Here is a 23,179-nt window from a genome sequence, read left to right as displayed (position 1 = left end):
CCAGGGGATTCTATCACCAGGTTTACATATTCCTTTGCACATACCCCTAGGTATTTTATTGAGTGCTCATTAAAATCCAAGTTTTTAAATCACATCTTATCAATTTTTTTAGAGAGATACTTACTCCTAACATTTCTCATTTATTGTAGTTCACTTTAAAGCTAGAGACTTTCTCAAACACTTGCTCCAGAAGGGCCAGTAATTTTAAAAGAAACAAACAAACAAACAATAAAAAAACAGGCTGGAAGCAAATAAAATTTCCCTACATTGTTACCAGCTTTGCCCATTACTTTGGGGTATGCTCTTTTATTTGGGTTACTCTTCTGGGCGGGGGGGATCTGTACTTCTATCAATGTACTGCTTGTGTCACTTGTGTTCTCATATGGAGTTCTACTCCTCCCTTCTGCAAGTTCCCTCCCAGTGGAGCTGTCCTGCAGGACCTAGGTTCCCACGGGCTGGGTTCCTCCAGCCCCAGATTCAGATGAAAACACACACACACACACACATTAACAGAGCATGTCTGCGAGGACCAGGTTAATCAGCACTCCCAAGTTGACCTCTTATATGTCCTTGGATTCAGCAGGCTGGGTTGAACAGCACCTCCGAGCTGTCACCCTCAGATGCTATGGGCACCGCACTGGAATAAAGTACACCTGAGAGGCTGGGTCAAGCCGCACTTCCAAGCTGCCACCCTCATATGTCCCAGGTTCAGCACGTCCCTATCCCCACTTTCACATTACAATTGTTCTGGTAGTAACCCACTTGATGAGCAAATCCCACAGGATTTTGGGCGCTGCAGGGATCTTTTCGCTTAGGTACAAGGAGCATTGCTGCAGAGCGAATGAGGAAACCAAAAAACACACCCACGGGGGCGGGGGGAGGGGGAGGACTGAGAGAGAGAGAGAGAAACAACCAGCTTAATCATGAAAGTTACTTATTGCCAGGTAATAACCATAGGGGAGCCAAACAAACAAACCAGTTATAATATTAAATCTAACTTAAATTTGATTATAAAAGTCAGGTTTAGAAAACTATAACTGATCACACAAGTCAGGGTCATAAGGCTACACCTAGAGAGAGAGAGACGAGTTCTCACCACACCGTGAAGCTTGACTCGATCGGGGTTCCCAGGTGGTGGTGGTAGCTGAGGGTCCGGAGTGCTGGAGACAGGCACAGCCCCCAGCATGATCAGTCAGGAGAAGATGAAGTCTCAATGGAACTGATGCAGATTTTGGATCCAGGCATCAGAACACTTACCTGAGCATGGGTAGGGGTTTTTGTAGAGAAACAACAATGGTTCAAGGGAGAACACTAGATTTGTTTATGTGTAAACTGATGGCTCAGGGGAGTATACCACAGCTGTTTTGTTCAGGCCAGACAATGGGAGCTGGAGGGAGCTCACAATGCAATGAGGGAGCATCACTATTTTGGATACCAATAAAGGATTTATTACTAGAATTGATCTGATAACTACTGAGCTGGGTGTGTGCAGGTGTGGGTTCATTAACATCTGGAGCAGAGATCCCCCATCATGCACTGCTTCCCTGCTTTTCTGGTCCCAGAGTTCTGTGTGGTTCTTGCCTTGGAATCTCTGTTCTCCATTCTGTATGCTAATGGTGATGCCTCCTTGTCCCATCTTCAATGCAAATGAGGCTAGGGGAGTTTCCTTAATCCTGTTATCCTTATCCCAGGGGTTTAGGTGTGTCTCCCACTGCCTTTTCATTGTTTTTTGTAAGTCTTTCTTCTGATGCAGATTTGCTTCAAGCAGAGGCTGGGGGTGGGGGGGTGGCAGGAAGGTCTTTCCTGAGTCAGACAGGCTGGGTACTGTGCCCTGGTTCCCCAAGAACACAGAGCTGACAGGTAATAACATGTAGATAGCAATCTATGTTGTCCTCCAGCAATAGTGACACCTTGTTTAAAAACATTCATTGGAAGTAAGTTGGACAAATGGTTCTCTTGCTATGGTGCCTTTTTGGAGAGAGACTGTATCAGAGCTGTATCCTTTCATATAAATAACAGCTTGGAGATGGGCATATAATATTTCTACCCTTTCCATGAATTGGGGCCTATTCCTAGTGTTAATTTAGAATAATTCCAGTTAACTCTATCAAAGCTTTTGCATGTAACAATAGGAGTACTAGAAGGTTCTTTTTATTTGAGCTGAATGTAATATTCCTTATACCCCTCTTATATTGAGTATTAAGATAACTGTCTCTGATAAATCTTATCAGGCCTTGGTTGATATAATTTGGTAATATGTGATATAGACTTTTTGCCAATACCTTAATTGGAATCTTTACATCTGAATTTAATAAGAAAATTGGCCTGTATGCTGTAAGATCCTTTCCAGTTTTAGAACAAACATTATATTAGTTTGATTAGAAACTGCTATTTCTTCTCCATCAATTCCAAATTAAACCCATTTTTGACAGGTCATGTCTGTTTTTCTTTAAGTGTTTCATAATATTCTATTGGCAAGCCACCTGGGTCCAGGACTTTTCTATTTTTCATATCACATATGGTTATTAAGACTTCCTCCTGTGTGATGGATGTTCAAACCTGTCTAACAATAGAAGCCTGTGTAGGTTCACTTTATTTATATGGGCCAGAATTTTCAAAAGCTTGCGCATGAAAAGTTGGCAGTATGGACGGTGGCTAAAGGGGGAGTTTTAGTTCCTCTGGCTACAGCTGGCATTTTCAAAAGGGATCTTCTAGTAAGGAACACAGAAAGGTCCATTCAGCCAAAGGGATAAGGCTAGGGTGAGGCGAATATCTTTGTGTGGGAAGGTATCCCATAATTCTCATCACAACTGACATCACAGATGCAGTCCCTCATACCAGGTTGGATCATTTGAAGGAGGGAGCAGAAGAAAATAAATAGATGAACAAGAGCAAATAAACTCTACAGCACCTAAGCAATATGCAACTTAACCAGGAAAAAGTGCAAAACACCAATGCAACAGTAGAAAAATCCACAGGCAATGATGGGGGTGATGGGTACATAGAAAGCAAGGTAGAGGCGATATAACGTGGAGAATGGAGAGCAGCAGAAAGTGCAAGATAATTAATATCAGTAAGTAGGGTGACCAGATGTCCCGATTTTATAGGGACAGCCCCGATTTTTGGGTCTTTTTCTTATATAGGCTCCTATTACCTCCCACCCCCTGTCCCTATTTTTCACATTTGCTGTCTGGTCACCCTATCAGTAAGGAGCATAGTGTTCTATAATTATAGGACAGCAGACCTGGAGCAAGTCCAACATCAGACACATGCTCCTCCAGCTTGTCCTTCCACCTGCCTTAGAGGATGCTTACTGATCTTCATGCTGTCAGCTCCCCTACACCATTGGCCTTGTTTAGGATGGGTCAGCAAGTTAGTTAGTCCATGCATCAAAGACTGATCCAGCAATCATTCCGAGTGTATCAGTATCACACTCAGCAAGGTTACCCTTTTCTTTGTGCCCTTCCCGTCCTCATTTTTAATGCATGTTCAGAATCCACCCTAGGTTCTTATGTGGCAAGAACAGAATACATGATGGTCTGATGTGATATTAAAGCACCCATTTGGTGTGGCTATCCCAAATTCCTGCTGATAAAGCCTTTTGCTACATCACAATGTACTTTCTTTGTCATTCATCTGTTACACACGTATTTCTAGATCACCTTCCATCTACAAATCTTAACATTTACTACAAGTATTAATGAATTAAACTTTACACCACCTTTCTGAGGTGGGTAAATATTACTCCACACTCACACATTTACAGAGGGGTAAGGAAATGAACATACAGGCTAAATGATTTGTTTACAATCATGGCAGAGATCTCAGATTGCTTGCCTCCAATGTCTGTACCTTAACCACACAGTTGTCTTTCCTCCCACCCAAGTGGAACTAATGAAGAAAGAAGAGGAGGAAGTTTTTAAGTTTATGGAGAAGAGACACCTATCTAAGGTATTTACATGGCCCCCCACAGTATCTGAGCACTTCACCACCTTTAATGTATTTATTCTCATAACACTTCTGTTAAGTAGGGGACTATCAGTATCTCCATTTTACAGCAGGGAACCATGGCAAGAGAGATTAAGTGACTTGCGCAAGATCACACACTCTGTAGCACAGCAAGGAATTGAACTGGAGTCTCCCAAGTTCTAGACTAACACCCTAACTACTGGACCACCTTTCCTTGCTAGTAAGATTAGCCTTAGGAACTCTTTGCACTGTACCAGAAATAAAACAAGGTCACAGAGAAAAGTACTTTATTTCCCCTTTCATTGAAAAATACTACTACTGAGAGAAGCAGCCATTATTATTTTTCCACTTTCCCAGCAGGTGTCACTATAAGACAATGGTCTCATTTACATCCAAAATACAGTGAGTGACGTATCATTTATAGGGTGCCATAAATGTACATACCACTTGGCAGTAGGTTAGATATATTAACAACAAACAAATAATTAAATTCCTGTTCCACATAGTTTACACTCTGAAGAGTAAAGCCTTGTAAAGGAAAAGCAAAGTGAAAAATAAGAGTGCTCACAGAAGACAAAATTATATAACATCCAATTAATTACATTATGAAAGAGTGAACTAGTTTAACGTCATGAGTTGAGCCACTGCTATTTATTATTTGCCTTACAGTAATGCCTGGAGGCCCTCAACGAGATCAGGGCCCCATTATGCTGAGCAAATAGTGAAGAATTTATAACTTAAGTTACCAAGAGGGACAACGGGTGGGAGAAATGGGCAAGATAACACTGCCTTTTATGGAACTGTGACACAGAGAGATTAAGGTCACAACCCCAAAGTCCATTGAAGTCAATGTGAGTCCACTCACTTCAATGAGCATTGGGCTAGGATCTAAGCATCCCAAGGTCACCAAAGAAGCATGTTGCAGAGCCAGAAATCAAACCCCTCTCTATAAAGTCCCATTCAAGCACCTTAACCACAGAGCCCTCCCTTCTCTCAAAGCATAGGGCTGTAGTACAAAGATAGAACTTGTTTTTCTCCAAAAGCTGCAGTGTTTTAATATTTGCACTTCGTTTAAATCAGATTGCCAGCCTACTTCAGATGAATATAGCTTGTTATTCCCCATTAACCAGGGCAGAGGATTCTCACTTTTTGTACTCCTCCTTTTGTGAAACTCTGTCTGAGTACACCAGTCATTTCGGTGTAATGCCCAGTTCTTCGAGTGACAGTCCACATGCAGGCCTGGATTAACCGGTGTGCACTGAATACACTTGCACAGGGCCCCCACTCACATAATGACCACCTGCTCAGTTTTTTAACCAGCCTAGCTGTTTTTTCTCCTGCATTGCCTGTTGTGATGTGCCACAGGTCGGGGTGTATGGGCATCTCTTTTACAAGCTACTTTTAAATTACAAATGGGAAAAAATGACACGCTGCAAAATGCAACCATTGCTGTGTGCACACAGCGGAGTGGCAGCTGCTGCTTCCACTATGGCACATAGGTCATATGGCCACTGGGAGCACTGTGGTGCATCACTCAGATCCTGCTTCATGTGTCAGGCCCTCAACAAGCTGACATGGCAACTCCAGCTCCTCTCGGTGCCAGAAAACAGGATGCACCCAAGGCTCACCAGCCAGTGGGGTAAGGAGTGGGGACCAGGGTGGGGGAGACAGGGGCTCCTGGGAGAGGAATGTAAGAGGGGACTCCCTGGGCTGAGGCTTTTGTAGGGTGACCAGATGTCCTGATTTTATATGGACAGTCCTGATTTTTGGTCTTTTTCTTATATAGGCTCCTATTACCCTCCACCCCCTGTCCCGATTTTTCACATTTGCTGTCTGGTCACCCTAGGCTTTTGGGAGTGGGTGGGTGTGAGGGCTCATGGGCTGGGATTCCAGGCTCCTGGTGGTGGTGGAAAGCCTGGGAGGGGAAGAGGAGGGACAGACTGGTAGAGGGGACAGTGGTTGTTTTTTCTGCCTGAGAGGTGGCAAACATTTTTGGACCCTGACCAGAGGTGTCCAGGCCAAACTTCAGTGAATGGTGCCATGACCTGGTGAACAGGGTTGCAGCACCACTCAGGTCTGGAGCCCTAGGGAGCAGCACAGGCAGGTTAAGATCCCTAGGCACCTGGGCCTCTTCTTAGCACTCTCCCAGATGGCCATGGTGATCAGAGCCACATAAGAGTAGGGGGCTTCTGGTAGGGGTCTAGTGTCCTGGGTCCCTTTTCAGCGTTCAGCTCAAGTTTGGTTCATTATGCCTCCTGCTGAAATTGGTGTCAGGAGCCATGGTGTTCTCTTCAGAGATGTGGCAGTTGGCCACCATGGCACCCAAGTCCACCCTTCTTCCTGGGGGAAAAGGACCAGCTTTTCTGCTTGCTCAGCTGCTGAAGTCCAATCCCACGAGTGTCTGAATCAGTCCCTTCATTGTATCAACTCAGATCAAACTAGTGTACAGAGCTAGCTGAGACTCAGAGACTCTTTCCCTTAGGAGCTGATAAAGTTCCTCTTAGCCCTGCATGCTTTTCCAAAGGCAGTAAAGCGTCTCTGTATCAGGAGGCTCAGAGATCCAAATGCTAATGTACTTGCTCTCTTCTGATCTGTATGGTCTCCAGCAAGTTCTGCTTTAGTGAGGGACCCTTTCCCTTATAAATGGGAGCCAACTAGGCTCAGACAAGTTCATTTCTAAGTCACATTTAATAAATACACCCAAGTGATTAGCCTCCTTAGCAAATGTTTCCCAGGGCAAAAGGAAAGAAGGTACTAGATTTTTAAAAAATAAAATCAAATTGCCATGTATATCTAAATTTAATATATTTCATATTAAAAAAAGTCTTCTCTGATCTAAGAATCAAATGAAGATGTTCTCGCATTTAGACTATGTCACAAGCTCTGCCTAGTTTGAGGAAGGTGGGAAGGGAACCCCAAAACTCTTTAATCTGGCTCTGTCCACATGAATTCCACACTTGGTGCACATGCACGCCCTGTGCGCAAGATTGGATCCTTCTGGCCAGCAATGTCTATTAGGATTGCACCTGTGCCCTAGATGTCCTTGTGCCCCACTTTAGTGGAACCAACTGCACCTCAGTTTCTCCTTTCTGTAATGAGACTGAACACCTGAAATGTCCACCCTTTGCACGCGGTGCTAGTGTTCCTTTAGATAAGATTATTAATTAGTTTGTATGATTAATTGCCCACTGGCTAATATGTATCTTAGATAGTTTGTTAGGCTAGAACTCTGTGACGGTACCTCCCATAAGGCTTTATGGAAATATGTTTAGAATGTGTTTTATGCTACATATGCCATGTAACATATCTCAAAGGTTATGATCTACTGAATCTATTAATCCTATTTGTATGCATGTATCATTTTTGTATTCAAAGTTATGAATATTGGCTGTGTACTGGCTTGATTTCTAAATAACTTTAGTAGAGCATTTGATCAGTTTCTGGAGAAAGGAATGTTGAAATTAAGTACCTAATCAAGAGACACTTAAAGGACAATGAATCTTGGAATGCTCCAATGCACATAAGAAGTCTACCTGAGGACATTCAAGGTAGCATGTGACCCAAGGCTGCTACCTGGTAAGAAACTGTGAGTCATGCATGGACATGTGACTTGCCCAGAGGACTCCAGAACTCCATCTTGGAGCTGGACTTTGCATAGGAGTGAGGAGGGGGTCTCCACGCACAAGGGAAAATCTATTTAAACCCCTGGGAGACCCCTCCATTTTGTCTTCAGCTGGCTAAAGAAAGAGCCTCTCAACCCCCAAGGATACTTGAAAGAAACTGGAACAAAGGACAGTGTGCAAGGGGTGAGAGTGATTGGTGGACCCAGGCTAAAAGGAGATTAGTCTGTAAAAGGGAACATTCTGGAACTGTTGAGGATATTATCTGTATTTAGTTTGATTAGATATAGATTTTCACATTTTATTTTGCTTGGTGACTTACTTTGTTCTGTCTGTTACTACTTGGAACCACTTAAATCCTATTTTCTGTATTTAATAAAATCACTTTTTACTTATTAATTAACTCAGAGTATGTATTAATACCTGAGGGAGCAAACAACTGTGCATATTTCTCTATCAGTGTTATAAAGGGTGAACAATTTATGAGTTTACCCTGCATAAGCTTTATACAGGGTGAAACAGATTTATCTGGGTTTAGACTGCATTGGAAGTCGGGCATCTGAGTGTTAAAGACAGGAACACTTCTGTTAGCTGCTTTCAGGTAAACCTGCAGCTCTGGGGCAAGTAATTCAGACCCATGGTCTTTGTTGGAGCAGACGGGTGTGTCTGGCTCAGCAAGACAGGGTGCTGGAGTCCTGAGCTGGCAGGGAAAGCAGGAGCAGTAGTCTGGGCACATTGGGTGGCAGATCCCAGGGGGTTTCTGTGATCCAACCCGTCACAACCTCCTCCCCTTCCAGTACAGGTGTGACAGCAACATGTTGAACCTAAATCTTTGGGAATGAAGACTTGTCCCTTGTGATGCTTTGATACCTGTTAATAATGTGTATTCCTGGTGCCTGCTCTGCATAGGAGAGGGACATATCCTGAACCAATGTTCTATATGAAACTCCTCTAAGAATGTTCAGAGCTAGAGAAGCCCACCTGAAGCTGTTCCTCCTTGAGAAGTCAATGCAAGCCTTCTCAGACAGCAAGTGGACGGTCACAGCCAAACCACAGTGTTCTGGTGAGTCTCTCTCCATTGCTGCCCCAGTAAGCCAACACCCCAACAACCCCAGCTCCTGGGTCACATCTACTCAAAGGCTCCAATTATCCACCACTATTCATGGATTGATATCTTCTGACACGAGAAGAAAGAAGCCCCTCCCCAGGGATGAGCCAAGTCACAGGTCACCACATCTCGCACCTAGCAAGTAGAGACACAAGAGTCAGACTTCTGATGCATTGTGGGTGCAACTTATAAAGGACAAAAGTCTGAAAAGGCCTCTGCTGGTGCCCCAGTACTGACCACTAAGAGCACAACCAGTACCCACTAGATCTGCAAGCCGCATTTATCTTGGACCCCTCCACACACACACACACACACACACACACACACCCCGCGGCAACAAGTGTCTCAGCACCCAGAACCTTGGCACCAAGTGCCACAGTACTTGGAGCCCTAGTGCCTACCACTTCTGTATTAGTTGCCTCAGAACTGTACCCTGTCGGTACCCACTATTCAATATTTCAATATTCAAAGCATACATGGTGCTGAGTGACTCAACTGCAGGCCCAGAACCAGAGTCTTCTCTCCTTGAGAGATTAAGGATGGTGATAAGCAAACCACCAGCTTGTCAGCTTAAGGAAATATCCCCTCCACTGGCCTCTTCTCCACAGTGGCAGAGGACTGTGTTGAAATGGCCTCTTGCTTGAAGGATGCGTACTCCTTCTCCTGTAGGCACTGTTGTGATTCATCACCCACCCATACACCTTCTACTCCTTGGGTAGCACAATGGGAGTCAGGAAGTGATTCTTGAGAGGATTCTGTGAGAAGTAGCAGGAAGGAATCTGGGACTCATGTTGGAGGCCATGAAGTGTGCAGCCATATACCCAGGTCAGCACCACAAGAGTGTGTGGTGCTTTGACATATGAGATGACATGTTCACTGGCCCAAAGAGCATATAGTCTAAGGCCTTAATCCTGCAAGATGTTCAGTGCAGGCAAACCTGAGCCCCTGCAGAGTCTCCTCAAAGGTCCATTCACTTGGAATAGATGGCCACACGACAAAGCTATTTGTGATAGCTAACAAAGATATTCATAATGCAAAGTTATATTGTCTGAAACTTATGTACGAGTGCTGCTGTTTTCTGTCTTGTAGGTACCTGAATATTATGGATTTTGCTTTAACGTTTTCATTTCTATAAAAAGGACATACATGAAGTAGATTCTGGTCTATTATATCTGCTTCTAGTTGAAATGCTGGCTGTAGGGACAATAGTCAGAAAAAGGAGAAGCTGTACTTCCCAGTGTAAATATAGGCATTTTCTCCACCAAAGCTATTTGTGTCAATGAAGCACTGCCTCTCTCTCTGTAACACACTGCCACAGTTGTGGTCAGAGGCACTTACACTGGATCCCCTTCATTATGAAAGAGAATGCTCTGCTGACAGCTCCCAGCAGCCTCGGGATTCTAGAACTTGCTCCTGCTATTGGTCCAGAATAGTGCAAGTTTAGTTGTTTTCTGCATGTGCTGCAAAAGCTATTTGTTTCACATGGTTTTTGAAGAAGACTAAAGGCATGTTCCCAGAGATGATGGGAGTTGGGAAAGAGGTTTTTCTGTGGCTGATTTACTTAAGGGCTGAATTGAGTTGAGATGATTTGTTCCTTTTTTAATAGTAGCATTAAAAAGCAAACAGGTGTTATGTTGCAAGATTAGTCAGGTACGAGGATGCCTAGAACTCTTGTATAGGATTTTTTTAAGGGGGCGTGGGGATTTACACTGCCTAAATCTAAAGAAATAAACACAGTAGTTTAAAATAGAAGCATTTAACATCAGCATAGGAAAATGCATCACAAATCCCCTAATAAAATTCTTACCTAAGGTAACCCATGTATTACTCCAATATACACATGCACTCATACAGATACACACACATACCAACATCCCACATACTTACACACACAGAGCAGTTCATCTTACAAGGACTAAGAATAAGAAAAACCTAGCTAGTAGGCTAAAAGCAAGGGGTATTAGTGTACATGGTTATAGAAAGCTGAATAAAGAGTTTTTCACTGTGATCTTTATATAGCCAGTTTAAACTCAGATGCATTTTTGGTGGGAATATTCCAGAGGCTACTGCGACCTCTCCTATCTGTATCTTAGATTTTAAAATGTCACAAAATGCTTTTTCTCTCTCTGAAGGTCTGCTTGGGCATATGAACTTTCTGTACATTTCTTGTTTTTGTTCCCATTCACTTCCTCTTTTAGAGTCCTAGCACCGCAAGATGATGCAATATTGCATCACTACATAATAGTGAGCCCTTTCATGATAGTCACAAAAATTAGTGAGTTCCTCTCTTGATTTACTTCCTCAAAGACCCATTTACTATCCTGAGCAATAATACCTCTCAGCTATACACATATAACTCATGCAGAATAAAAATGCAGATAAAATCTGTTCTTAATGCATTAAAATTAATTCAGTTTTACACAAGTTTATCCACTGTTTTATATTTCAATTGTGCATGTACCATGCAGAGCTGAGCAGGAGTACACTGCTTGTACTCCCCATCTCCATATCTGTAAATACCATCTTTTAGACTACAACATGAGGATTCTGTTTAAAGCCATTTTAAAACAACTAAAAACAGGAGGAAAGGCTGCAGGAGGTTCATCTGCAGAACTTTCTGAAAAACCTGGTGTAGCTTCCCATAGTATAAGAGTTTGAGACATTTTGAAAGATTTATGCAAAATCTATGTATTGTCCTTTTTGCTCAGAGGGAAGGCAGGGCTGGCAGAGGGAAAAAAGGGAGAAACAGATCGTCCTTTGAAGACAAAGAGGTGGATATAGGCAAGACTACTTCTGTCTCCATCAGGAGTTGCTGCTGCTATGCCTCCTGCTAAGACTCCAATCGTACTTCAACAGCTTTGCCTTCTGTGGCAAACAGGGTCCAGACAACCCAAGGGGAGAACAGGGGGTCTGCACCCCCAAAGAATAAGCCATCAAATCAACTGGTTGTACTGTGTATAAAATATGTTGAGTAAGATCTATTATGAAAACTTGAAATGTTCTGAACTTGATGGTCATTATGAAATGTGTATATAGACTATGCTTGAGTTTATGTATTTGTGTACGTGCAGAGCTGCACTCATGATTTGTGCTGCAGCAGTCTGCTCCATCTCACAGCAGGGAAGTGAACCAGTCAGGCGGAGAGGGGCTGCCTCTCCAACTAGATGAGATTAGCGCCAGCTATTTAGTGTTCCACAACCCAGGAAAAGCCAAATGATGGGCCATTGGGGCTAATGGGAAAACATTAAGACAGCTTGGCTAGAATTTCTCCATCCTAAATGTCCATTAACCACCAGGCCAGGAGAAAGAGAAAAAGAAAGTGTGTGTGTGGGAGGGGGGCGGAAACTCTTCTAAATAGAAGGCTTGAAACCATGCGCAGTGGATGAAGCTTCCCCTGGGAGCGGTGAGCTCCCTGTCCTGCCTCTCGCCCATGGCCCTGCTCACATTCCACCCCCACTCCACCCCAGACCCTCCCTGCTCTGCCCCAGGGCCCCACCACCACCACACACCCCTCACACCGCTGATCACCTTGTCCCTCCTCACCCCCTGCATCCCTCCTCACTCCCACACCAGATCCCCCTGCCCACCGCAAGACACCCCCCTTGCCTGCAGCTGGCTTGCTGCGTCACTCCTCACTCCCTACCTGCCACTCACCACCTCACCCCCACTCACCACCTCATCCCCCACTTGCTGCAAGACTCCCCTCACCTGCCATGTCCCTCCTCACCTGCTGCTTGCTATGTCCCCCCTCTCCCCCCTACCACTACGGGGGGATGAGGAGGGACACAGCAGGCAGTGGGGACCTCTGGGGGGGGAGGGTGTAGAGTGAAGGAGAGGAGGAAGACTCACCAGGCAGCAGCAGCAGGCAGTGGGAGCCTTGGGGAAGGGGTGGAGCAGAGAGAGGAAGAGGCGGGGCCATGATGTGCTGGTGGCGAGTCCACAGTGGCTGCCCCAGGGGAGACTTGTGAAAAGGCCTCTGCAGGGTCCTGGAGGGGATGTGCTGTGAATGCTGCCAAGCTCTAGTGTGACACTGGCAAACCAGGTGCCAGCTCAGGTCAGAACCCTAGGCCGATTCACTTGTGTGTTAGTATAGCTCAGAGGTTCTCACAGTGTGGGTTGGGACCCCAAAGTGGGTCGTGACCACGTTTTAATGGAATTGCCAGCGCTGGCTTGAGACTTGCTGGGGCCCAGAGCCAAAACCTGAGCCCTGGGTGACGCGGCTCAGGCTTCAGCCCTGGGCAGCAGGGCTCAGGTTACAGGCCTCCCTGCCTGGGGCTGAAGCGGCTTTGGCCCTCCCACCTAGGGCGGCAGGGCTCAGCCTTTGGTCCCCCCTCCTGGGGTTATGTAGTAATTTTTGTTCTCAGAAGGGGGTCATGGTGCAATGAAGTTTGAGAACCTCTGGTATAGATCAAAGTGTTAAAGGTATGTGTGTGTATTCAGATGTTTAAACTTCATGAAAACTTGTCAAATGTTACTTGTATTGTTTTCATTTATCTGTTCCTGTTATAATGCAACTGTAAACATTTACATGGTGTATACCCTGTGACTAAATAACCTATCAAAGAACTCTTGTATAACACTAATGAAGGACTTGGATGACCTTGTAGACTGGAGTATTAGTATTAGTAATAGGATGAAATTCAATAGTGAGAAGTGTAAGGTTATGCATTTAGGGATGACTAACAGGAATTTTAGTTATAAGCTGGGGACGCACCAGTTGGAAGTAACAGAAGAGGAGAAGGACCTCGGAGTCCTGGTTGATCGTAGGATGACTATGAGTTGGCAATGTGATGTGGCCGTTAAAAAAGCTAATGCGGTCTTGGGATGCATTAGGCGAGGTATTTCTAGTAGAGATAAGGAGGCACTAGTCCCGTTATACAAGGCATTGGTGAGACCTCATTTGGAGTACTGTGTGCAGTTTTGGTCTCCTATGTTTAAGAAGGATGAATTCAAACTGGAACAGGTACAAAGAAGGGCCACTAGAATGATCCAAGGAATGGAAAGCCTGTCGTATGAAAGGAGACTTGAGGAGCTCGGTTTGTTTTCATTAACCAAGAGAAGGTTGAGAGGAGATATGATTGCTCTCTTTAAATATATCAGAGGGATAAATACCAGGGAGGGAGAGGAATTATTTCAGCTCAGTACTAATGTGGACACAAGAACAAATGGATATAAATTGGCAGTCGGGAAGTTTAGGCTTGAAATTAGACGAAGGTTTCTAACCATCAGGGGAGTGAAATTCTGGAACAGCCTACCGAGGGAAACAGTGGGGGCGAAGGACCTCTCTGGCTTTAAGATTAAGCTTGATAAGTTTATGGAGAGAATGGTTTGATAGGATAACGTGATTTAGTCAATAGGTCAATAACGTGCCACCACTGGTAATTAGTACCGAGGGTCAATGTTGGGATATTGAAAGTCTTTTTCCTGAGTGTCTGGCTGGAGAGTCTTGCCCGCATGCTCGGGGTTCAGCTGATCACCATATTTGGGGTCGGGAAGGAATTTTCCTCCAGGGTAGATTGGCAGTGGCCCTGGAGGTTTTTCGCCTTCCTCCGCAGCATGGGGCAGGGGTCGCTTGCTGGAGGATTATCTGCTACTTGAAGTCTTTAAATCAGGATTTGGGAACTTCAACAGCTGAGTCAAGGGAGAGAATTATTTCAGGAGTGGGTGGGTCAGCTTTTGTGGCCTGCATCTTGCGGGAGGTCAGACTAGATGATCATAATGGTCCCTTCTGACCTTAAGTTCTATGATTCTATGACTTAAGAGCTTTAACAGAAAAGGCTAATTCCAAAGCAAATGGCTATTGTGGTGATGACCCGAGGTCAGAAACTCAAAGCAGATCCCTCACTCATTGTCAAAGGAAAAGCCCACACAGGTAGAGGCACTGTCAGCTTGCTTTCTGTGTGGAGATACCATAAATATGGATTCAAAGAAAGATCCTTCATCTCTGGACTCTAACAGGGCAAAATAACTGAATGAGAAGACAGAGACCCCCAGAGTTATTTCTGGTAACCCTGAGAGACTTTTGGGAAACAGGTAGATCGGGGTTGGAAACCTCTGGCACGCAGCTCACCAGGGTAAGCACCCTGGTGGGCCAGGCCAGTTTGTTTACCTGCTGCATAGGCAGGTTCAGCCGATCGCGGCTCCCACTGGCCGCAGTTCGCCGTCCCAGGACAATGGGGGTGGCGGGAAGCCGCGGCCAGCACATCCCTCGCCCGTGCCGCTTTCTGCATCCCCCATTGGCCTGGGACAGTGAACCGCAGCCAGTGGGAGCCGCGATCGGCTGAACCTGCCGATGGGGCAGGTAAACATACTGGCCCGGCCCACCAGGGTGCTTATCCTGATGAGCCGCATGCCAGAGGTTGCCAACCCCTGTGGTAGATTACTACATCTCTGCTACCATTTGGAATTATAGACTGTGACTCACCTATACATATATTTTACTTGCTTTAACTAAGACCTGGTCGACAAGGGACCACTGATTGGGCTGCTAAAAGTCCAGTCGGCAGTGTAGCAGGGCTAAGACAGGCTCCCTTCCTGCCCTGGCTTCACATGGCTCCTGGAAGTGGCCAGCATATCCAGCTCATAGGCACAGGGGACTCCATGTGCTGCCCCCGCCCCGAGTGCCAGCTCCACAGTTCCCATTGGCAGGTACAGGCAGAGCACAGAGTCCCCTGGCCCCTGCACCTAGGAGCCGGACATGCCGGTCGCTTCCAGGAGCTGCCTGAGGTAAGCGCCGCCTGGAGCTCGCACCCCTGAACCCTTTCCTGTGATCTAACCCCCTGCCCCAGGTCAGAACCTCTTCCCGCACCCTAATTCCCTCCCAGAGCCCACATCCCATCCTGCACCAACCCCCTGCCCCACTCCGGAGCCCCCCCCCCACAAACCCCTCATCCCGGTCCCCAGCCCGGCGTCCACACCTCCAGGCAGAGCTCTCGAACCCCCCACCACACACATCCCAAGCCCCTTCCCCAGCCCAGAATCCCCTCCCACGCTCTGAACCCCACAGCCCCACACTCCAGGCAGGAGACCTCACCTGCAACGCAAACCCCTCATCCCTGGACCCACCCCAGGGCCCACACCCCAACCCCTGGCTACAGTCCAGAGCCCCCTTCTGCCACCTGAACCCCTCATTTCTGGTCCAACCCTGGGGCCTGCACTCCCAGCCAGAGCCCTCACCCCCCACCCCAACCCTGCCCCAGCCCACTGAAAGTGAGTGACGGTGGGGGAGAGCAAGTGACAGAGGGAGGGGGGTGGAGTGAGCAGGATGTGGGGCTTCAGAGAAGGGCCAAGGCAGAGGATGGGGTAAGGGTGTTCGGTTTTGTGCAATTAGAAAGTTGGCAACCCCAATTTAACCTCTCAATAACTTTCATTAATTTTTCTTAGCTAATAAACATATAGTTAGTTTACTATAGAATTGGCTGCCAACGTTGTCTTTGGTGTAAGATCCAGAGTACCAATAGATCTGGGTAAGTGACTGATCTTGGGACTGGGAGGAACCTGATGTGGTGTGATTTTAGGTTTAAGTGACCTTTTATCACAAAATTCAGTTGTCTGGGTGCAAGACAGACTGGAGAGTCTAAGGGGACTCCATGGTAAGATTAAGAAATTTATTTGAGCATAAGCTTTCATGGGCTAAAACCCACTTCATCAGATGCATGCAGTGGAAAATACGATAGGAAGATATATATACACAGAGAACATGAAAAAATGGGTGTTGCCATACTAACTATAATGAGAGTAATCAATTAAGGTGGGATATTATCAGCAGGAGGAAAAAAAAAACATTTGTAGTGATAATCAGGATGACCCATTTCCAACAGTTGACAAGAAGGTGTGAGTAACAGTGTCACACCCGAACGGTCCCCTCCCTCAGGAAGTCCCCGGGGAAGGCAGATCAGCATTGTATGTGGCTAACGCTGTTGCAAGCATCGCAAAGCATTTTGGGGAGGGTCAAAGGTGTGTGAGTGGAGAATGGAAGATTCCTTTGCAGGAGTACGAGAGGCCAAGAAAGTGCGGGGGGAGAAAGAAAAAAGCAGAGAATGGGTTATCTCAGCACTTTAGCTAGCTCCGTGTGACAATAAGACACTGGCCCGGCCCAAGGTGATGGGCTCAATGAGACATCTACAGATGAGAGATTTACAGCTGCCCAGTCATGAGAAGAGGAGAACTAAGTGGAGCAGATCTGCAAAGACAGCAGTGAAAACAGAGTGAATGAGGTGGTGACGGTGAAGGCCAACACAAGGGAAAATAAATTATCCGGAGCTGGTGTGTTTTGGACAGCTGAGAAGGCCACAGCAAGCTGGTTGGGACTGGTACAAAGAGCACCAGGCACAGAGGACCCTGGACAATGACACCCCAAAGGAACCCAGGACTTAAAAACCCTCCCAAGAGCTGGAGCAATTCAGAGATTACAGCGGATTCCCCGGATGACCTGACCCCAGGGCAAGAACTCCTGTCCACCCCTCCCCTTCTTCTTAGTATGTTACACCCAGGTCTGGCCAGCCTTGGGTAGTGCATGTGTGATTATGAAAATGGGTCAGGGCTTGGGGCTCTAGTGCTTTCTTCCTTCCCCTGAGTGACGTGGGAGCGTTCCCAGCACTCTCTGCTGTATTTTATTATTTTATTAATAAAGCTTTAAAACTTAGATCCTTGGTGTGCTTTGTCATCTCCTCCCTGAAAAGATCCTGTGGCCCAGGCAGATTGGTAACGAAAATCTGTCAGAACAGTAGGGGGAAAAAATTAGCATGGGGAAATAGTTTTTACTTTGTGTAATGACCCACCCACTCCCAGTCTTTATTCAAGCCTAATTTAATGGTGTCCAGTTTGCAAATTAATTCCAATTCTGCAGTTTCTCGTTGGAGTCTGTTTTTGAAGTTTTTTTGTTGAAGAATTGTGACTTTGAGGTCTGTAATTGAGTGATCAGGGAGGTTGAAGTGTTCTCCAACTGGTTTTTGAATGTTATAATTCTTGACATCTGATTTGTGTCCATTTATTCTTTTGCGTAGAGACTGTCCGGTTTGGCCAATGCACATGGCAGAGGGGCATTGCTGGCACATGATGGCATATATCACATTGGTAGATGTGCAGATGAATGAGCCTCTGATAGCATGGCTGATGTGATTAGGTGCTATGATGGTGTCCCCTGAATAGATATGTGGACAGAATTGGCAATGGGCTTTGTTGCAAGGATAGGTTCCTGGGTTAGTGTTTTTGTTGTGTGGTTGCTGGTGAGTATTTGCTCAGGTTGGGGGTCTGTCTGTAAGCGAGGATTGGCCTGTCTCCCAAGATCTGTAAGAGTGAGGGATGGTCCTTCAGGATAGGTTGTAGATCCTTGATGATGCACTGGAGAGGTTTTAGTTGGGGGCTGAAGGTGAAGGCTAGTGGCGTTCTGTTACTTTGTTGGGCCTGTCCTGTAGTAGGTGACTTCTGGGTACTCTTCTGGCTCTGTCAATCTGTTTCTAAGGTGCCACATGTATTCCTCATTCTTTTTGCTGATACAGACTAACACGGCTACCACTCTGAAACCGGTCACCATGGTAAGACTGGTAACCATAGGCACCAACTTCTGGCGCCAGTGGGTGCTTGACCCCCCCACACCCCTGCCCCTGCCCCACACATACTCCACTCCTGCGCCGCCCCCATTCCAACCTCTTCCCCAAAGTCCATACCCCAACTCCACCCCCTCCCTGCCCCTATTGGACCCCTTCCCCAAATCCCCGCCTCTTCCCCACCGCCTCCCCAAGCATGCTGCATTCCCGCTCCTCCTTCCCACAGCTTGTTATGCCATGTAACAGCTGTTTCACGGCTGCAAGTGCTGGGAGGAGAAGCGGGAATGCGGCACCAGAAGGGGGAGGAGGTGGAGATGAAGGTGAGGTAAGCTGGGGCAGAACGGGGAGTTTGGCTGCACCCACCAATTTTTCTCCATGGATGCTCCAGCCCTGGAGCATCCACGGAGTTGGCGCCTATGCTGGTAACAGTGATCCAGGAGTTCACATTTGTTACTGTCTTGGTGAAATCTAATTATAGGACATACAACCAGTTTGGGGTTTCTGCCCTATTTCTGACAGTCTGCCCTCCTGAGTTAGGCACTCACAGTTGTGAGCCACTTCAGACAGTGTGACACCTACTACTGTGCAGTAGGTCTGTGAATGGAGCATGGAGGGTCCCCTCTGTGGACCTTGGGGGATAGGAGGATGATCTGGGCCTTAGTTTCTGCAGGCAAGATTCTGCTCTTAGGTACACCAGTGCAGCTCAATTATTTTCAGTGGAGTTACACAAGTAACAAGGCAACATTGTCTCTGTCATTGGAACATAGTAAACAATTCTGTTCATGATGCATAAGCCAAAATAAAATCCAGTTTGCTCTACCATAGCTGTTTGGTTCTAAGGTCCTAACAGGAATACAGTTTGGGGGATTTTTTGTTGTTGTTGTTGTTTTTTTTGGGGGGGGGGGAGAGTTGGCACCAAAGTGACCAGGTAACCTTAAATATACACTAAACTACGTTTGAATAATGACAGTTACACAGTCAATTTTCAGAGCAGAGCTGCAATTTAAAGGGATACTGTCACTTGTTTTAGGCCCCAAATTTGGATTTGCCATAAAGTGATTATTATCTGATTGGGAAGTACTACACATTCTAAATCTTTTTTTCTATCTACCATTCCATCAAGAAAGTAAGAATTTGGCCCATACTGATTCTTATTCTCTTTACTCATATTAGTAGACCTGTTGCAAGCAAGAATTACTACAAAGCAAGCAGGCTTTGGTCCTATTTTTTGAAGGAACCATAAAATCTGTATATTTTATTTTCCCTATGCTGGCCCTGTGGAAAGTTTAAAAAAATATAGAAGACACTAGATACTATTCCTGAGCTGTAATGAAACCTGGCAGTCAATGATGCTACAAAACATACATAATGTTCTGACATAGGTTGGTATATAAAGTTAGGTTATTGTATGTTTAATAGGGCTATCATCTCATTTTCTTGCAAAAGAACACAAAATTAGGCTTGCAAGGATTAGATTTTGATCAGTAAATGCTGATTTTGCTGTTCACACAAACCAACAAAAATATTTCCATCAATATTTAAAATTTACAGACAGGGTAAAAAAGGAAAATGCTGCTTGAGAACTCAGAGTTTGATTTAAGGAAATTTAGTTTGTATATTTTGACATGATATTGACAACGTGGGTCTAATGGTAATAAAGCTTTAAACTTTTTGAATCTCAACATCTACTGTCATTAAATAACTATTGTCTGACTCCCCCCCCATAACTTCCCACGGCAGTTAAAATTTAAATCCATAAAAATGGGGGAAATGCTTAAACATCTATATTATCCATGAAAATTATAAAAAATGAAAATTGAAATCTGCCAAGCCTATACAACTAATTTTTGCTAATGCAAAAGGCAGAAAAGATATAATCCTCCGTTTCTGCCCCCTCAAACCTTTAATATAATGACAGCATGTCTTTTGCAGTATTTTCACAGCTGAAATGTAAAACAAATAAATGCATTTTCTCTGCATTCCAGATCACATTTGCAAAATGAAGGCTTCTTTGCATGAGACTTTTGATTGAGCTGGCTTCATTTAAATACCAAATTGGGTTCTTCATCTTCCTGCAGTAAGCTGTGGTACTGTTGCTTAGGTAGAACTCCTGTGGTGAAATATGGATTTCATTTTAATGCTCAATCCTGATTGACAAAAGGAATATAGATGGACAAATTATAGGAAAAGGTTTAAATAATTTTTTGGCAATCAACTGTTATAGTGCTAATTTAAAAAAAAAATGTCCAGAGCCACGGCAACCTATAGACACCGTATCCGCTTACAGTATTCTATTACTACATCTTTCACATGAAGAAGTAAAGAAAGGCATGTTTTATGTTTAGAAACTGAAATTCATTGTGGTATAATTGTGAATATTTTATGTATACTCTTCCTAGACCTATACGTAGCCTAAAGCTACTTCAACTATGGCTTTCAGTGATGCCTTAGGAAAATTCTTTTCTCTACCTTTTCAGCAATTATAATAATCAATTTCTTCATGTATTTAATTGCAAATCACATTATGCTGATTGATACCTATTTTTAAAAGTCTATTCATATATAATTCTGTCTCAAGTCAACAAGAAACGTAAAGTGTGTCATTCATACTGTAAATTATTCCTACTGTCATTATATTATTTTTGACAAATGAAAGTCTTTAAAATCATTATGGGCTAGAAAGATCTTGCAAATAGATCTGCCTGCATGTACCCTGCCCCCACATAAAGTTCCAATGATTCAGCCTGGCTCCCTGTGGATGCAGTGATGCTCCTGGAAGGATCCATTTGCAAGATCTAGCCCTTAAAATATTAAGAATGAAGGGGGTTTAATAGCTATTTTATCTATTCTTAAATTATTTCATAATGCATGTATTGTGCAAGGCTGGACTTGTCACAGTTATAACTAGCGGCACCATTGCAAATTAACTCACATGACAGCTAGCACAAAGCTGAGAGGTCTTCATTGTGTTTTCATTTTTTACCACAGAAAGGTCCTTGCTCTGCTCCCACTTTTGCAAGAAGGGGAACTTGCTTCTGGGAAGAGTTATGCTTTCACTTGGCTCCAGTGCAGTACAGTGTTTCAGAATTATGATACTTGTTCACCCAATTTATAGTTCCTCAGTTACTTTCATGACCTGAGCAACTCTGCTTCAGACTGATTAAAAATGAATATTTAATGACCTGTAACATTGTCATAGAAATTTGTAAAAAGGTCAAATGAGTGAATTACTTTATTACAAGCAAAAATAAAATGTTTAATAATGACAACTGGAATTTTAAAGGAAAACAGATAGCATTAATGACATGGATTACAGTTGTTGTAGCTAGCACTTATATTTTAGTATCTATGGATTTTAGTAATGCATGGATTATGCCTGTTATTTTGTCTCTAAATGTAAATTAAAAAGGCATATCTAGAAAGGTCATGGTCATTTTGATATACATTAAGGAAGAGGTGGGCAAACAACAGGCCCACGGGACCCTCCTGCCTGGCCCCTGAGTTCCTGCCCCGCAGGGCCGGCTCCAGGCACCAGCGCAGGAAGCAGGTGCTTGGGGCGGCCAATGGAAAGGGGCAACACGTCCGGGTCTTCGGCAGCAATTCGGCAGCGGGTCCCTCTCAGAGGGAAGGACCAATCGCCGAATTGCTGCCGAAGAATGAAGTGGCGCAGTACAGCTGCTGCCAAAGTGCTGCTGATCGGGGCTTTATCTTTTTTTTTTTTCCCTTCGCCGCTTGGGGTGGCAAAAAAGCTGGAGCCGGCCCTGCTGCCCCTGCTGTTCCCCCTCCACCGCAGCGTCAGCTCACTGCGAGCTCCTGGGGCAGCGCAGCTGCAGAGCCTGGCCTGACCCGGTGCTCTGTGCTGCGCAGCCAGTGGCGTGGCTGGCTCCAGCCAGGTGGTGCGGCTGTAGTGCTGCCGGCCACCAGTGCTCCAGGCAGTGTGGTAAGGGGGCATGGTGGATAGAGGGCAGGGGAGTTTGGGGGATGGTGTGGTTGGGGGCGGAGAGGTGGATAGGGGTTGGGGTGGTCAGAGGGTGGGGAATAGGGGGGTTGAATGGGGGTAGGGGTCTTGGGGGGGCAGTCAGGAAGGAGGGGGGGGTGGATGGTGTGGCGGGGGGGCAGTCAGGGCAGTGGCTCTGGGGGTGGTCAGGGGACAGGGAGAAAGGGTGGTTGGATGGGGTAGGGGTCCTGGGTGGGCAGTCAGGGAATGGAGGGATTGGATGGGGCAGGAGTCCTGGGGGAGTCATCATGGGACGAGAAGCAGGGGGGGTCGGATAGAGGGCAGGGCCGGGCCACTCCTGGCTGTTTGGGGAGGCCCAGCCTCTCATAACCAGCTCTCCATACAATTTCAGAAACCTGATGCAGACCTCAGGCCAAAACGTTTGTCCACCCCTGTATTAAGGCCTTGATCCTGCAAGCTTTTCCTTACAGAAAGGAAACACACAATTTAATGCAAGCCACTGGGCTCCATGCAGGTACAGGGGGGTTTCACATGTGCAAGCTCATTGCAAAATCCTGATGGTATCCTGGAGAGTTTTGTCATTGCTTTCAATAGAAGGCCTACACAGGGACCTGCAGATGCTCAGTTCCTCTCAAGAATAAATATTTGGTAACTCATTCAGCAAGTATGTATCAAGAATTCCCCCCAAGTATTTTACAATTTGGGGTGCGTACCAACAGCCACACAGACTTAACAGCCAGAGCCCAGGATATGGCTTTCTAAGAACATGAATTACAAAAAACACAAGCATTTTATCCACTACTTCACAGTCAAATACTAAACTAAGATTGCTTCAGTTCAGATCACAGTATAATTTCTTTATCCACCCAGAGTCACAGAATTTGTAACACATATTCTGTACTAGTTGTTCATATTGAACATTAATTCCAAAACCAAGTCACATTCAAAAGCTAGTTAAGGTAGCTAAGTGACAACA

The 23,179-nt window shown here is 45.3% G+C and overlaps 1 long non-coding RNA gene across 1 annotated transcript; it reads left to right on the top strand.

Annotated features, from left to right (window-relative positions):
- The first annotated feature begins 14,478 nt into the window (after positions 1 to 14,478).
- LOC120392276 lies at positions 14,479 to 21,506 on the top strand. Its single transcript, XR_005591643.1, has 3 exons — positions 14,479 to 14,569; positions 20,231 to 20,322; positions 21,234 to 21,506. It is a non-coding gene; the product is annotated as an uncharacterized LOC120392276 (long non-coding RNA).
- The last annotated feature ends 1,673 nt before the right edge of the window (positions 21,507 to 23,179 follow it).

The sequence above is a fragment of the Mauremys reevesii genome, linkage group 1, assembly GCF_016161935.1.
Source record: "Mauremys reevesii isolate NIE-2019 linkage group 1, ASM1616193v1, whole genome shotgun sequence".
Lineage (NCBI taxonomy): Eukaryota > Metazoa > Chordata > Testudines > Geoemydidae > Mauremys > Mauremys reevesii.
Note: the sequence above shows the minus strand (reverse complement) of the source record. Positions and strands in the feature narration are given on the sequence as shown.